General features: G+C 40.7%; 1 long non-coding RNA gene across 1 annotated transcript; it reads left to right on the top strand.

The window, feature by feature from the left end:
• Positions 1-14,167: 14,167 nt before the first annotated feature.
• On the top strand, positions 14,168-16,367 carry LOC120504964. Its single transcript, XR_005628149.1, has 3 exons — positions 14,168-14,249; positions 14,825-14,949; positions 16,279-16,367. It is a non-coding gene; the product is annotated as an uncharacterized LOC120504964 (long non-coding RNA).
• Positions 16,368-16,633: the final 266 nt, after the last annotated feature.

Below are 16,633 nucleotides of genomic sequence, written 5' to 3'. Positions count from 1 at the left end.
GTGTCTGTTTTCAGATGGAATTCCTATGGGGGAGGAAATTCCCCACAGATTAGGAAGGATTTTTCATGTAAGACTATTTTGATTTGTGTAAGGGACTAAAAGGCTATTTTTCATGTCACTGGAGAACTTCTAGCCAAACAGATATTTTTCTTTTTGAGCTCCTTAACTTGAAGGTATTCTTGTTCAGAAGCAGGGTTCCTAGGAGTTGTTGCAACTAAGACTGTTTCTTAATGAAGTAACTTTAGAAAACCTGCATTTAGGTAGTAAGAAAAATAAAGAATCATAAGCTAAAGCAAACCCTTATCCTTGTACCTAGGTCATCTGTAAACTTAAGTATACAAATTAAAAACCATGGTGTCAGCTCCCTTTCTCTCCAGCAGGTCTGTGGGGCAGATGCAGTCATATGTGCTGCCCAAAGCCCAAATCCCCACAGTGATGTGGGCAGAGGCACTGTTTGACTATGAGAGTGCACAGGGACTCTTCCTGATCTGTTTTCTAGTTGAAAACACCTTTCAATTGCATTGGAAAAAAATAAACTAGTTTGGGAAATATGCTTCAATCAAAATCCAGAAGAGGGAGCCCTCCATCAAAATAAGGCTCTGAACTGGATCACAACCAAGATTCACAAAAGTTTCCACTTTCTCATCCACCTGCCTATAAATCACTTGGTGGAATTTCTTGCCTGTCTGCCTATTCTTTAAAGCCTAACAGCTCACAGTTTCTAGCTTTAAACAATATCATTCAATAACTGACATGTATGTGTGAATTTTTTTTTAAAAACTCTGCCTGGACATAACAGATTTAGAATTCAAGCCCTATAAAAGAAGGACTTCCATTATCCTGCAAAGAAAAAAAACTTTTTTGTGCCATGTTTAGTGTATCAAATAGCAAATTCTGATTTTCACTCAGAACAAAACCTTCCTCTGCTTTAAGAAACTTTGCAGTTGTCAACCTGGCTCTTGCTTGCTGAAGTCAGTAGAGTTTGCTGTTGTCTTTGATAGCAGAGGGAGCAGGCTCTTTAGTAGCATGTTGAAGCCAAATGATCTCTGATACTCTGTGTGCTCTTTGTAGTGTTCTCTAGACTCCCTTTTTAACCTACCCATAAGAGCCCAAAATGTCCAGAAATGCTCTATTCCCCAAGTTACATCATTTTCCAGCCACTGAGATTTTGGCTCTCAGCAGATATTGGCTTTCAGATCTCTAGAGTTCACTGCTTGTCCTATCACTCTGGTTGTACACAAGTCAGAGTAGGTTTGAGGTCCAACCCACTAATAAGAGTGTTCTGTTACTTATGGTGTTGCTTTTTTTTTTTTTCTTTTTTTCTTCTTCCTCTAGGTATGGCTCCAGGGTTTGTATAGTTCTCCCACATTGCTACAGTGTTCTTCCAGACTTAACTCCAGTGTGACTCAGAAGCATGAGTTTTGTCTAGGAAATAAATTCCTTTTTTTACTGAGAGAGGATGTGACAGTGACCTTGCCTGACAGGACATGATTTGAGAAAGAAGGACAGAAGATGCATTGTATTAGGCAGGAGCAAAAAGATCCATGACTCTGGAGTCAGTAGCTAAATTTCCTGTTAAAGAGACCCCAGGCAGCTTTCCTTTCTTTTTAATTTTCCTCTTCTTCATATTTTATTTTCTAATCTATTTTCTCTTTCCTTTTTCTCCTTCTCTTCTCTCTGTTTGAGCAAAATGCTCAGCTTTCCATATACCTACCCAGGATTATTACTCTACTTACCTGGACTATGACCTCATCTTAATTTGCCCCTTGATGTAAGGTTGAATAATTATATTGAATAGCCATTCTAGTCATAAATGTAAAGGGGATATATTGAGATAGCACACAATATGTGGAAAAGTCTAATTAAAAAGGAACAGGCTATATTCTTGGAAATCAAACTTTCATTAAATTTGTTATGCTGTATAATACCTCTGAGGTGAAATGTAGCTGCCAGTGTTTTATACTTACACAGTGGCTTGTTTGTGCTGGCTAGAAGAAGACAGTAAACATATTTATATATTTATAAATAATATATATTTATATTTATATATTTTAAACATACTAACATATTAAATATTTAGTAAATATTTAAACATATTTACATTACTAAACATATTTTTATGTTTACTTACATTTATGACTAGAATGGCTATTCAATGTATTAATTCAACCTTACATCAAGAGGAAAATTAAGATGAGGGCATAGTCCAGGTAAGTAGAGTAATAATCCTGGGTAGGTATATGGAAAGCTGAGCATTTTGCTCAAACAGAGAGAAGGAGAAAAAGGAAAGAGAAAATAGAGCACAGTATGTGTATGTTTCCTTGAGCTTTGGAAAGAAAACCACACGTGCTTTACTCCTGAGCTGGGTGCTGTGATTATGCATTTCAGAAAAGTCTTTGGGGTATATTTTGGGGATGGCAGGCACTGTGGCTGACGGGGTAAGTTATGGCCATCCTGAGGTTATCCTGCACGTTATCAGTGGGAAGGCAGTAGTGGTCAGGTTACTTCCTTTCCCACTGCCAAAACACAAGGCACAAGGTTAGACAGTCAAATTGCCTTCCCCTTGGGTCTGGAAGGTGAGATCAGGCTGTCACATTTCTTTCTGTTGGAAGGTGAAAATGTATTGGTAAATTAGATCCCTTCCTGCTGCTGGAAGGAGTGCTTGGATGGGAACACCTGCACCTTGAACCTCTGTTCCTGTTGGGTAAATCTGCTGCTAGCCAGGAGGCAGACAGGCAGTGGACAATGGGAATGGCTTTCAAGCCAGTACACAAGGAGTGATCTGCCTTCCAGGCCAGAGCAGTGTAATAAGAAAGGATCCATTTTTTTTCACACTGACATTCGGGTTTGTTTTCTAATAAAACACAGTGTAATTAAAAAAACCTAAATCAAATCAGTTCTATAACAGCTAATGGGCTGACTGCAGTTAATGCCCTTAAAATAACCCAGTAATATATGAAAAAGTCTCCTACTGCCCAGAGACAACCAGTTAACTTCCTTTTATGAAACTGTAGGTCTTTTTATTAGGCTACAAAACTGCTTCAAACAAATGAAAACCAAATGTGTAAAAAATGTGAGTGTTTTTCTTTAAACTCATACCAAAATAGCGTAAACCACAGGGCTCTTCAAGCTAAGCTCTGCCTCAGTCTCTCCCGCAGGCTTGCTTGGGCTTTTGTGAGTGAATGCAGGGCTCATCTATTGAGCAGCACGCTGCACCGTGCTGCCAGAGACAGGACCTGTACGCAGGAATGGAGATATTAAGCAGCCATTCAGTGTGGAACTATTCAGAGTAGCGAACCCTGAGATATGTGAAAGCATTATGCAACTCAAGATTGGCACATGTTGTGTTCTCCAGCCCAAAATAGTTGCTATTGTGGAAGCAGGCTATTTTAACATTCACAAATGCAAAAGCTTTCAGCACGCACGGTGAACCCATGCCCTGCCTTGTAATATTATTCATTCTGTGCTAAACAGACATGACGCCAAAAGCAGCCCTGCTATAAATGAGTGCATCCACTATTGAGATCAATAAGAGCTGCACTTGCTTGCACCAGGGCTGGACTTTTGCCTATAAATTACACACAGTTCCGCTGTGGATGGAAAATATATTAACCTCCTGTGAACGTAAAACTCAGCGTGTCATCTGTAGGATTTTGCTTTTCAGTGATTGCTTCCTTACTGGAGAACAATTACATTCAAGTGGGAAATGTTTTAGCAACAAGATCTTTGTATACTGCCTGAATGTGCTCGTGTCTTGCCCTCAGTGAAAACAATCCATGTGTAGTAGTTATCATCCAGGCACTTAGGTCTTGAATTCTGATAAAGTTCTTGTAAAGACTAAATGCCAGGCTGTTTTGGGCAAGAGACCAGTAAATGAGACTGCAATAATGTGTGTTGTGGCACAGAGCAAACTTTAGTAAGCAAAATACACAGGTTTTATTTCTTCTGTCTGTGGTCTTGCCTGGTGAGTTAGTCTTCCCATTAAATACTCCCTCATCTGGCTCATATTTCAGTCAAAGGCTATATCCCTACTCATATATTTACCTGACCATGCGCATGGTACCTGGTGCCAAGACCCATCAAGATATGTAGATTGTTATATTTTCCTGTAAAATGAAGGAGAATCCAGCTCCAAAATGTTCTCGATGCCTTTGGGCTGCACTGGATTTAGGAGCTGGCACATGTTACCAACTTTTAAATTTCTATCTGTGCCACTCCAGCTCGTGAAATTCTTTTGCTGTGTGCTCCATAGGGGGAGAGGGCTTGGAGGATGAATAGCCAAATGAGTCTAGGACACGGAAATTCCAGACGAAACAATCTAATTACATAGAGGTATTGGGCAAAAGTCACACAACATGCAGAGGGTCCACAGAAACTTTTTTGTCTGTTTGTTTGTTTTTCTCCCCTTATATTACATGTGTAAACAGGCTTTGTGAGGTCCATGGCAAAAGCAAGTTGACACACAGAAGATAATGTACTCTGTCTTAAAAATGAAAGTAATTGGAGATTATGATACTGCATTTGAGAGAAAATGGTGATTTTGCAGATAAATTGTGTTTAACAACGCATACCTTCAAGAGGTTTCACACTGATCCTTAATTTTAAATATTTTCTGAATATTAATTGGTTAATTGTGTGCTCTTTCAGAGCAGTTGCTTCTTAAAGGAGTATAGATTATATATTCCACCTATGGAATGATGTATGACATTTGGTCACATGCATTGTGCTCTCAGGATAAATTATAAAGTACTTAAATGTATTTTATTACACATTATACTTCATCTTCAGGCAAAAATATGTTTTGTCAAAATATTGATTTGTATTATCAGGGCACATTGTATAAAATCCAAGACTGAATTTCATTTTAGGGAACTGTGCAATTTGTCTAACCATTCCAAGGAAAAGGACATCAAATACATATGAGCAACTGTGTTGGTGAAATGAATTTTAATCATGTTTATCATCCTTCCAGATACACTGTACAATGGCATTTGATAAATTTCACTCCCTAGACCTTAGTCTGATCACTGATGAGATAGCAATGTTACAACGTCCTAGTGGCATCGAGCTGGATTCCTGCTCTTAATAGAGTGCTGATAATATAGACACTAGTAATTTATCTGTTACTTAAGAAAAATTAAATCTGATTTTGTGAAAGGAGGGGGAAAAAAAAAGAATATAGGTGAGAAATAATGTAGACGTACACTGCAGTATATAATTGGTGTCTAGAGGTTTTAAGGACTGAATGTATTTGAGGGATTGTTTTTTCTTTCCATCGTGTGTTTAAAACTTGAGAGTCATGAAACATAGAACATTTCATTTTCATTTTTTCTTTTTGTTTGACTTTCCTACAGATTTTCCAAATGACCTTGGAAAAATTCATAGGGCTAATTCTGCACTGGAAATCAATGGGCCATATTCCACAAAGAGATGGACTGAAACTGCATCCTTCCTGTATCTTCTGTCTCTGCACTTATAAAAAGAGGCCAACAGTGTACTCCTACTTCCTCTTTGGGTTACAACAAACCTAAATCACCAGCTATTTGCAAAGATCCTAGGGTCAAAAATATGTAGGCTGCATCTGCTTGATTCTGCTGGGACTCTGAAGAGTTGAGCTTTCTTGGGTTGTGGGTTACCCAGCAGAGGGCAACGTCACTCTCACACATGAAAACTATTTGTATGCTGCTTGATCCAAAACTTGCTGAAAGCACGAGGAATCTTTTCTTTGGCCTTTATAGCTCTGTTTAAATGCTGATTTTTACTGTATTTCAATATTAGCCTTGAAATGAAATGGCAGTCTGTGAGCACTCCCATGGCACTGTTGGCAGCTAGCCCTAGAAAAAAAACTTCAAAACCCTCCAGTGCTGGCCAGAAACACAATAGGAATTTTTATTTTGTTGATGGTTGATACAGTGCTAATATCCTTAACAGCTGTGACTGAGAGGTGCTTTGAGTGTTGCATGACTTTACTTAACTTTTATCACTCTTATCTATTTATTTGATATGTGACACAAGGGTATTTGAGGTACATGTCACAGGAGCTAGAAAAGAAGCACATCAGGTAGATCCTGACCTCATGGAAACTGATGGCAGCATTTTTGTTCATTTTCAATGAGGTCTGGACTGTGCCTGAGCTTCCCCTCCAACCTTATGGTGCTCAGGGTCCTTGGGGCACTATTGAACCTTACTGACACTGATCAGCTCCTCTCCTCTCTCCAGGAGACCAGTTTCAGCTTCGGGCTTGGCACCCAGTCCTGGCCTGTGGGCATATTTCTCTCTGACCTTGCCTTCTGGATGGACCCCAGTCCTGTCTCCAGTCCTACCTCTTGCCCTTGTCTGCTGGACTGACCTTGGAAGTGCCTGGTTACTTTGTCTGCTCAGAGGCTGCTGCTGAGATTCACTGCTGTGACCTCTGGGCTCTGCCCCATCCTCAGATCCTGTGGGACTGTCACTCTGCCAGTGACAGCATGGCCTGTGCTGGGTCACCTGTGCTTCCTGGTTTGATCTACTCATGGCACAGCCCTGCTCCCACTGCTCGTGCAGAGACTCAGTTTATGCCCTGTGAGAAATCCCCAATGAGAAATTCAGTCAAAGCATTTAGAGCACTTGAAATGAACAGAGGTTGTGGTGGTCGTATTTGCTAGAAAAATCCCTTTGCCCAGGATTCTTTTCCCAGGAAGCTGAGAAGCCTCAGAGAAAAAGGAAAACAATATTATCTTGTTTGCTTCTCCTGTGTTTTGCTGCTTTGGAATGTGGTTGGAGATTGTTTATCCAACAGGTGATTGTTTCATTGGTTTCATGTGAATTTTTTTGACTTAATGACCAATCAGGGCCAAGCTGTGTCAGGACTCTGGAAGGAGTCAGGAGGTTTTCCTTAGGATCTTTTAGCCTTCTGTAAGTATCCTTTCTGTATTTTTAGTATAGTTTAGCATAGCATTCTTTAATATAATATAGTATCATAAAGTAATAAATTAGCCTTCTAAGAACATGGAGTCAGATTCACCATTCCTTCCTTCATCTGAGAACTCTGCAAATACAAGAAGAAAATAAATCTTTGCAGGATCACAAATCTGTGTGATGCAAAAATGTGCAGCCCAGGAAATAGAGATAGTTGTATGCAGCTTAACTGCGTGGTAAGCAGCTCTTGCTGGAAGCCAGGCTTTTAGATATCCAGATCTATTAAAGCAATGATTAGTCTTCAGCCTTGCGGAGAGCAGCTTGAAGAGTGAAGAACTATAGAGGTCAAAAGACTAAGAATTGAAAATAGAATCCAGACAGCCCACCATACCTTTATTGCACTTGGAATTTAGGAAATAGATTTTAGGCTAACTTAATGATTATTGCAGTTGATTGCCTGATGCCTACATGCCTGTGACTAGTGAGACACAGAAGATTACAGGCAGTAATATTTTTTGTTCACTGTGAGGCAAAAGGGGCAAACTTCACTCAGTTTTCTATTAATCTTTCCTCACCAAGCATCAAAACAACAAATGCATAGAAACAATCTGAAATTCTTTTGCTGGGAAACAGCTATCCTCAGGGTATTTACCTGGAGGCTAACAGCTGATTCACCTTTTATATTCCCTTTCTTTTTATCTTTTTTTTTTAATTTTATTTAAGTAATACAGCCCTCAGAATGGTTGAGATTTTCTTTTATTGTTGTTAATATGAAATGCAAATACTTGTATAAAAATTTGGTACTGAGTAGTTGATATTTCATGTGAGCCTCTGGGTCCTCTATCTCTCATGTCAGGAAAGGACTTTCTCAATTTCAAGGGTGTTTCTGCATGATCCCTGCACTGGCTTTGTTTTTTGAGTTGAAATGGGAGAAGTGTCATTACAGCTAATTGCAGGGAAAAACTTGTCCAGCCCCTAATGGGAACCGAACCATTTAACAGGAGCTTCACAAACAATGGGGGGCGGGATTTAAAATATCCAAGGTTTGTGTGCTTGGTGTAAATAATGCCTCTTACAGCTTTCATAGATGCAAGGAGACAACAGGTTTTGTGTGGAAAATGTACCACTCCCAAGTGAAAACAGGGTATTTTTTGCAAGATAAATTTGGAGAAAGTCGTATGAAAAAGTTTAAATTCCTCATTTGCACAGTTCTCCTGTGGGAGAGGGCTTTGAAAGTGTTTCTTGTTGCTTTTTCTCTGTAAAATGACATTCAGATCGATGGCACTTGGTGGAAAGATTTTGGGATCTGCCAGTACAGGTCCAGGAGCAAAATTTGCCCTGTGGCATATCCTGGGTGTGCTTGCATTGTATAATAAACACAGTGCAGCTCCAGGAGGCTGCAGGAAGACCTGCTGTAATTACTCAGTTCAGATGAGTTTAATAGACTGTGTTGGATCTTGGGATAAGGTGGTCATGCACTTCTGAGAGCAAAGCCTGTGTGAGGGATTACACTGTGTCCCTTCCATGTGACTCTAGGAGTAACAGGACTGCTAAAGAGAGGTGTTTTTTCTCTTCCCCTTACTAGAAACCTCCAAGGTTGTGCTAATACTTCAGACAGTTACTTGTTTATATTTGGGAAAAAAGTCTTTGTTGCAAGGAAGATTATATTTATTGCTACTCTTTACGGATCACAATTCACCTAATGCATGATATCAGTATGTTTCTGCCTTGAAACACAAGTGCTGTGGCTCTTACTGCTTTTTATTCTCGTTACCTTCCTCCCCAGTTCTGAGATTTGGTCAGAGAGAACATCCTTTGTGGGACACTGCCTTTCATTGCCATTTTTTCTTACTCCTTATTTCCTGTTATCCTGTTCTCATGTAGTATTAATGCACAAGATGATGATTCTGGAATGAGTTGGCAGAGGTTTCACTGTCGATTTTACTGGTAAATTTTTGCTGAAATGTTAGTCACTAATGTGGAGGCATTGATTTGTGGTATGTACTAACACATTCAGTTGATGGCATGAATCAGTGGGTTTTACTCTTTGGTTATCAGATTCACACATTTCCTGTTATAAACTTTTGCATACATAGATTTCTGCAAAGCACATATGAAATAACTTATTTTAGCCAGCTCTCTTGGCCTCATAGGGCATGAGTCCATTGAGCAGAAACCTTGATTTAAAACAAAACTGCCTTCAGAGTAAGGTATCTAACCTTCACAGATGGGATTAATTAATGGAAATGTTTGTTGAGTTTTTATTTACAAAAAGGTACTATTTCATAGAAAGGTTATGTGTATTTTTCCAGTAGATTTAATTGTGAAGATGATTTTGAGAAAATGACACTTCACCATTACTAGTGAATAAGGCAGCTGAAATTCCTCCAATTCATAACCTAAATTCAAGTACATCTTCTCAAAGGATTGTGTCAGTAATAGTGTGCAAAGCATTTCTCTAAATTGTAGGAAGCTTAGAGAATAAATTATTTGGGCCTGCCAGACTGGAGATGTTGTAAATGTATCACTGGTGAACAAAAGAAAATTATTTGTAATAAGGCACTCTGTTTTCTGCTTTTGAAGTTGTTGCTATCAAAAAAACACATCATGGATGGCAAATGCTACCAAGGCTCTCTATCAATATCTTGTATGGTTGACGTCTGTAAAATATCTATCATATCCTGAACAGAAAACAGCATAGCACCTGGCCATAAGATTGCATACAGCCTACAATTAGTTTTCTGAAGTGAAAACTGGGCAGTAAAATTTTTCTGAAATTAATGCTGCCAATGTAAGTCAGTGTTTTCAACTGTATCATTTCAAGTCAGTATTTCTACCATACACATGAAGCCCATTTTCCAGCACTGTTGTGCTTAACTGTCACAGAACGGGCATATGTCTGTCTGGCATAACACATGGATTTCCTTTAATCAGTCCTGTCTGAACGAGAGCACTAGCTCCTTCTTTGGTGTGTTTTTATAAACCACATATTTTCCTTTTAGGAAGGTGTTTCCAGCACATGTTGACAGTGTTAGTAATTATGTAGTTATACTCATAAATGAAAAATACTTTCTTATCTGTCTTTTTTGTTTCTTCTTTTTTCATGTTTTACTGTAAAGACATGCATCATGCAGGTATAGTCAGTGAAATAATTTCATACTCTTTTCAGGTCATGATATCTTAACTATAAAAGTTCAAACCCATGATTTTTTGGGCCTGTGATTCTAAACAAATTAGCATTTGTTTAGTTGAAGGGGTCAGTTCATCCAAAGGAAGTATTCTCTCTCTTTTGAAAAATCCTCAGCCTTGGAGCTCCTTTCTAGTTTGTAGTTGACTCTTGGTATTTCTGCCTTCTGTCAACTCCTGCTTCCAGTACTGGAGTGGTTTCAGAGAAGAGTGACTAAATGTTTTTTTCTTCTGTGCACTTTTCTTCTTTAGTGTCTGTCCAAATCTCCTGACATTGTCTATTGTCTGAGGCAAATAAAAATTTCTTCTAGAGGAAAATGCCAGAACACTAATACATATTGTCAGAGACATTGTTTCAGTACTCAGAAATAGACTCTGATATGCCATTCAAGACTGTTATAGCATAAAGCTTGGGGCAGAGATAAAGAGAGATCCTCATCTAAGACACTGGAAGGAAAAGAAAGAGGCTGAAAACAAACTTAGGGAAAAAAAGAGATGGCAGATCCTGAGGCAGTTTGAATAGTATTTGAGATTGGGATTGATTTTATCAGCGTGGTAAAATAAGTCAGTGTTGAAATTAATCTGTGAAGAAGCAAATTATTTATTATTGCACTTATTAGGATTTTAATGATTTTTTAATAAATACACTGGAATTCTTTTCAAACAATCTAGAAAGATTCAAAATGTGGATGCAAAATGTCCACAGAACTGGGTAGTATTTCCAGCAGGATGCTAGTTATATCATTATTATGAGGTTGTTAGTGGTGTTTTGCAACTAATGTGCTTCTGCAGCTTCTGTAGTCATACATGTAATTCATATATAACATCAGCATATTGCATCAGCAATTCACAGTTTATTGCTATTTAATTGCCAGTCTTTAATTCTACCTGACATTAAAACCATGTCAAGCAATTAGCAAGACCAAAGTCGTCCCTGATATTAGGAACAGTTTTTACAAAGCGTTAAATGTTTCTGAATCAAAGACTGACATTTCTCAAACACAAATTGTATTATTGGGCCAAATCCTTATATCTTAAGAAATCTAGATTTTGTGTGCATTCGCACAAATATCCTGTTCTGAAATCCTGTTCTGTATATATGTTTGAAGAATTGTTTGTGCATTTTCAGACTATTTCCCATTTGCAGCACAAATGTTCTGTGCTGTAAACCCTGTCAAAAATGACGTGTCAGTGAAGATACCAATTTCAGTCAATTTACTCAAAGGACTTCACCTTTAGCAAAGTGTAGTTCTTCTAATTCCATTTATTATTATTACTTACACAATAATTTATTAAGTATTATTGAATAAATAAATTATATCGATTTGTTTACTATTTAAAGTTATTTATTTATTTTATTTCTCTCTAGGATTCCTATCATACTGCCTCTTTAACCACGTCTTGCCATTTCATACCTGACTGGAAGGAAAAAAGCAAATGTAGAGTTAAGCTGGCAAAGCTCCTCTGTAAAGTTCTTTCCTCCACAGCGAGCGCGCTGTGTTTCCAGACACTTCACACCTCATAGCCATTGAGAAATGCAGCCCTTCTGACAGCAGAACGGGGCAAAGGTCGCTAAATGTGAAACTCCAGCGTGTCTGAGTGCTGCGGGCTCCTTACCTTTGCGCACAGGGATGCGGGGCCCCGCTGCGTGGGGCGGCAGCTCCAGGGCACGTCTGTGGTGCTGCGGGCAAAGCAGGAGCCGGGAGGGACCCTTCTCTGGCTCAGCCCCTCCGGGGCTCCTTTCCCAGTGTGCGTCTGGCCGGTGGGGACATGTGGCACTGAATAACATTATAGCTGAACCCTCCGGTGCCCTCTCCTCGAGAGTCCTGTGCCTGAATCAGAAGCATATCCTCTCATCTCCAGGTGTTCCTTGCTGGGCAAACAGGATGAAGTGAGTCCTTTCAACAGCCTTTCCCATCTTGGATGTACTGGAGAGGTTCGTAAAGACTGACACTCCTCAAAATCCCCAGACCTCATGAAAAGTGTCCCTCTTCCCTGTTATCTGGCAAGCCTTTTGCCTCTGCAGTGCATGCCCTTGGAGCTGTAGTAACCCCAAGGGGTCTGCACAGCAGAAAGCAGGGTTCCCTTGTGTTGCCCTGTGTTCCCCTGTGCAGCCCTGGGGGTGCTGTCACTGAGCCCTCCTGTTCTTCCCTGCCTGCCTTTACACCTGCTCGGTTTGCTGTGAAATCTGTGCAGAGTAAACAAGAAACTGTCACAGCTTTTGTCATCCTCCGAGTGATTTGGGTATAGCCTCGAGTGTGCAAGGCAGAACAAGACTTCCAGCAATGTGAGACCAGGAAACAGAATGGAGACACAGCAGGATATGAAGGTTTGGCCCTGAGGTGAAGTGGATGCAGATGTAGAGGTAGGGGCTGAGGATGTACACCTGATGTGTGTAGCCCCCTGCCTTATTCAATGAAAGGGTATTTTGTTCTCCAGGAGTTTTCCTGAAGGATTTCTTTCACAACAGCAGAGATCAGCTCAGAGTTATGTAAAGTTGAGGGTAAAATAATGCAGCAAGGTTTGAAGCACAGCTGGAGCTTCAAAACATCTGTGTGCATGACTTCAGACCTCTCTGAAGGACTGGAGCCCTGCTTAGGAAAAAAAATTATCTTTTAAAAATTCCTCTAGAGAAGAAGCTCATTGCTCATATTTGCTGCTGAAGCACCCCTGCATTTTGCATTAGGAGGACATTTACAAGGACTAAGAGGCAAGATGTATAGGAGAAAATTGACACCCAAGAAAAGAATAACTACTACGTTTTGAAGCTTGCAGAGGAACAAGTGTTAGATAAATGCATACGACAAACAGATCCTGTTTGATCTCTGTAAGAAGATTTGACAAGTCAGACACACAGGAGCCATAAATTACCTGTAATAGCAAAAATTACATCAGTTTTAACCTTTTAAGCAGTGGTGCCTCATACAGCATCAATTCAGAGATAGTAATCTAAGGAGAACCAGTCTCTCTGTGCATGATTCCCTTGTAATATACAGCTACAAGAGTAAGCTGTGTATGATTTTCATAAGATGTGATAAAAATCTAATGGTTCTAGGCTGCATACCGTAAACCTGAGCAGATAACTGGCTCAGACTAACTGATAAACACAGCGGGCCAGAAAAACCATTTTTTACTTTAAAAAAGAAATGGAAGTATGATTGAGATGTCATGGTGTGGGGGTACCGCATGGGGAAGATTCCCATAATCAGTCATCAGGCTGTTTCAAAGACAAGTTGTGGAGCTGGAGGGGGGTGGGGGCTGCCAGTGCTGCAGAGCAGCCTGCAAGGATTTTTGTACCTGTGAGACATTCTGTGCCTTCTTTAGAGGATCACACGAGGGGAGCTAGTTGTCTTTTCTTCACCTGGCTTGCAAGTTGGTAATGAAGGTGGGATGAGAAGGGAGGGAGAATCACAGGCTTAAGTTTGGAAAAGACCTCTAAGGTCATGGAGCCCAACCATTAGCCCAGTACCACTGTGTGCATCACCAAGCCACCAACCCTTCCCCAAATGCCACATCCACACATTTGTTGAACGATTCCAGCAGATGCAACAGTTAGCACTTGGGTACTGGGCTGCTCACCGCTGGCACCTGGATCTGGCTGCTGCAGATCAGAGCTGTGTATGACACCCCTGCCACCAGGGCATGACAGCACAGCTCCTGTCAATGACCTCTGCTAGGGGCTTGCTTCCCTTTCTCCCATAATGGCAGAGCTTCATTTCCCCTTCAGCCCAAAGAGAATGTAGGAAAGACTATTCCCACCCTGTGCATGGCCTTGCTTGTGCTTGAGTGGCTGCTCTTGGGGCTGGAGGGAAGATTTCCAGGGCTGGCTTTGCTTTTAAGCAGTCCCCGTGCACATTTCCTTGGTGTGCTGCCTCAGCTGGGAAGGGAGGCGATTTGGGAGTCAGACAGATGGAGATGAACTAATGTTGGAGCCGGTACCAGGCAGCCTTGCAGTCCCAGCACTGCTGGTGCTGTGGCTGGGAGCATCTTCTTTTAGCTCAATGGTCATTTTAATTAACTTTTTATTACTGCCTGTTACTTCAGACCTAAAAGCCAAAATTCTTGCAAAATTCTGCTTTCCCAGAAACTTCCCCAACAAGCTGAATCACACTGGGAAAAGCTGCTGCCTGGGATTTTTCTTCTCCAAAAAATAATTTGTTTATATGGTAAGGAAAGCTCTATTTGTACTGCCTTTTTGGGTAGGAAAAGAGAAATTTCCCCACTGGTTCTAAGAGCTGCAATTTCTGTCCCTGTGATGCATTCTGTCAGCAGACAAACCACGTGTGCCATGAGCAGACTGGGTGCTGGCAAGCTGAGGTGGGCTGGGAGCAGCCTTGGCTGGGGGCTGCCGGTCACTCCGCAGCTCCCCAGGGTCAGCGGCTGGTGGCCCGATGATGCCACTGGCCCTAAAAAGGTGCTGGCTGTCACGTTGCTCTTCAGAGTGGCCCTGGGCTGGTGGCAGATTCTGGTGGTGGCCACAGGGCTGTCAGTGGGGTGAGGCTGGGCTGCCCTGGGCTGACTGCAGGATCCCTCAGGGGTAGGGGAGTAGAGGGGTCAGGAGAGAAGACAAGCCTGGGAAAAGGAGTGGATGGTAGCAAAGTGGTCACTTATTTTTGTCTCAGCACTCCTCTACTTTAATTGGCAAGAAATTACATTAATTTTCCCCAGGTTGAGTCTCTTTTTGGCCTTTAGTGATGTCCTTGACCTACAAACTTTTCCATCTCATTTTTTCCCCTTTCAGAATGCATCGCTGTAGCTGCTGCAAGGGCTATCCAGGTCTTCAGGAAGGGGATACTGCAGCAGTCTTTCCTCCTAGGGCATCACTTTCATGTCAGGGTTGAGGTGCTAAACCTTGACATACAACTGGTGAGTTTTTTTTCTTCTGCCAGTACAGAGAGGGTGGTAGTTGCTGTTTTAACTCAGGGTCTTCTGAATCTGTGGGACAACAGAATTTGATGTATTGCTGCCCTGGCTGTCCTTAGCCCAAATTCTTCTTCTGGAACAAAGAAAATCAAGAGGACTGGGTCACATTCTGTGGATACAAACAGCAGAACAGCACAAAGGTGATGAAACTTAGCTTTCTGGAAAGGTTCAAACATAGCTTCTGATTCAGAGCACAATGTGGAATATCTTTTTTCTTTAGTATTTTATGTGACCGTGACCAGGCTATGAAGTAGGTGAGAACAAATCTCTTGAAGGGGCAATAAAGTGCAAGAGGATATTTTACTTTCTTAGATAAATGTATTATATCCAAAGTATATGCCTGTCACTTCACAGAAACTTTTAGGGTTTCTGTACAGCTTCGTCTAGACCAAGAAGAGCAGCAGGTCTCAGAGGGTCTGACAAATTAATTGTAAAAAACTTGGTTGGTGGACAGGCCCCAAATGAGAGGAAACACTGAGGGAAAGATGGGAACTCAGCTGTAACATTTTGTGCTTGGTAATGGCCTGGCCATCCCGTGCTGTGGAGCTAATTGGAGCACAGCCAGGTGCAGGCTGGCCTGGATGTGTCCCCTCTCCCTTGCTACCAGTGGTATTGTGAGAGAGAGGCACAAGTCTACAGGAAACAAAGCTTTGTTGCCTCTGCCTTTATGAAAGAACTTACATTTCTCCCAGTGCCTTAGAAAAAAGCTATTTATTTATTTATTTTTAGCAGCATGCCTTTCAGTAGGGTTTGCAGATGGAAGGGGTCAGGGTTCTGTGATGTTCTGTGTGTCTGCCCTTAATTTCTTTCTTTTGAACTCACTGTGACTTTCAGCACAATCCTCTGTATTTGGTGGTATAAATTGATGCAACAGTTCCTCTTTAGTGTAAATATAATTTATGTTATTAGCAAAAATAAAGACATCAAATTTTTTACTCTGGATTTTTTTTTTTTACAAGTTGTCAGAAAACTGAACTCTTGCTACCCCTGAAATTTGAGCCTAGGGAGTTCAGTGGTTAGTATATGACTACTCTAGGGGAACAAAAGGTACCTTTCCAATTAAAGTTAATAGAGGGATAACTTCAGACACACAAAAGGAAAAAAAGACACCTATAAGTCATGGTGAGTTCAAAAGGAAAGAATTAAGGTAGGCACACAAAGCATCATGGGAAGCGCTATTCAAGGTACCATGTCAAAAAGGCTGATTAACAGCAGTTCCAAGTCTACCTGATCACCAGGGAGTCTTACTGATAAAAATTATTTCCCCTCCAGAGAGAAGAATCTCCCTGAACTGAACAAATGTGTCACTTTTGAATAAGGATTCATGAAAAGGCAGAAGAGGAGAAGAAAAAAGAATAAAGGTACGCATTCACCAAAAGGTCTGAAATTTGTAACTTGTGACTGTTTATCAGTCTTTAAGTTCTGAATGAAACTGCAAGTCATATGGCTGTGAGCAGGATTCAGATCACTAGCTTTGCATTTCTTTTTTGTTTAAAAGTGGCTGTTTGCAGATAAAATTCTCTGGTGTTGGTTGTAATTGCAATCAGAGAAATCTAATGGCTTTGTTTGATGTGCTGCTTAGACCTTCCAGGCTGAAACACTTTTCAACAGAGTGCCCTAAAGATAT

This window comes from Passer montanus, unplaced genomic scaffold (genome assembly GCF_014805655.1).
Source record: "Passer montanus isolate IOZ18808 unplaced genomic scaffold, ASM1480565v1 scaffold32, whole genome shotgun sequence".
NCBI lineage: Eukaryota > Metazoa > Chordata > Aves > Passeriformes > Passeridae > Passer > Passer montanus.
The sequence above is the reverse complement of the archived record's forward strand: the minus strand, read 5'-3'. Positions and strand labels throughout refer to the sequence as shown.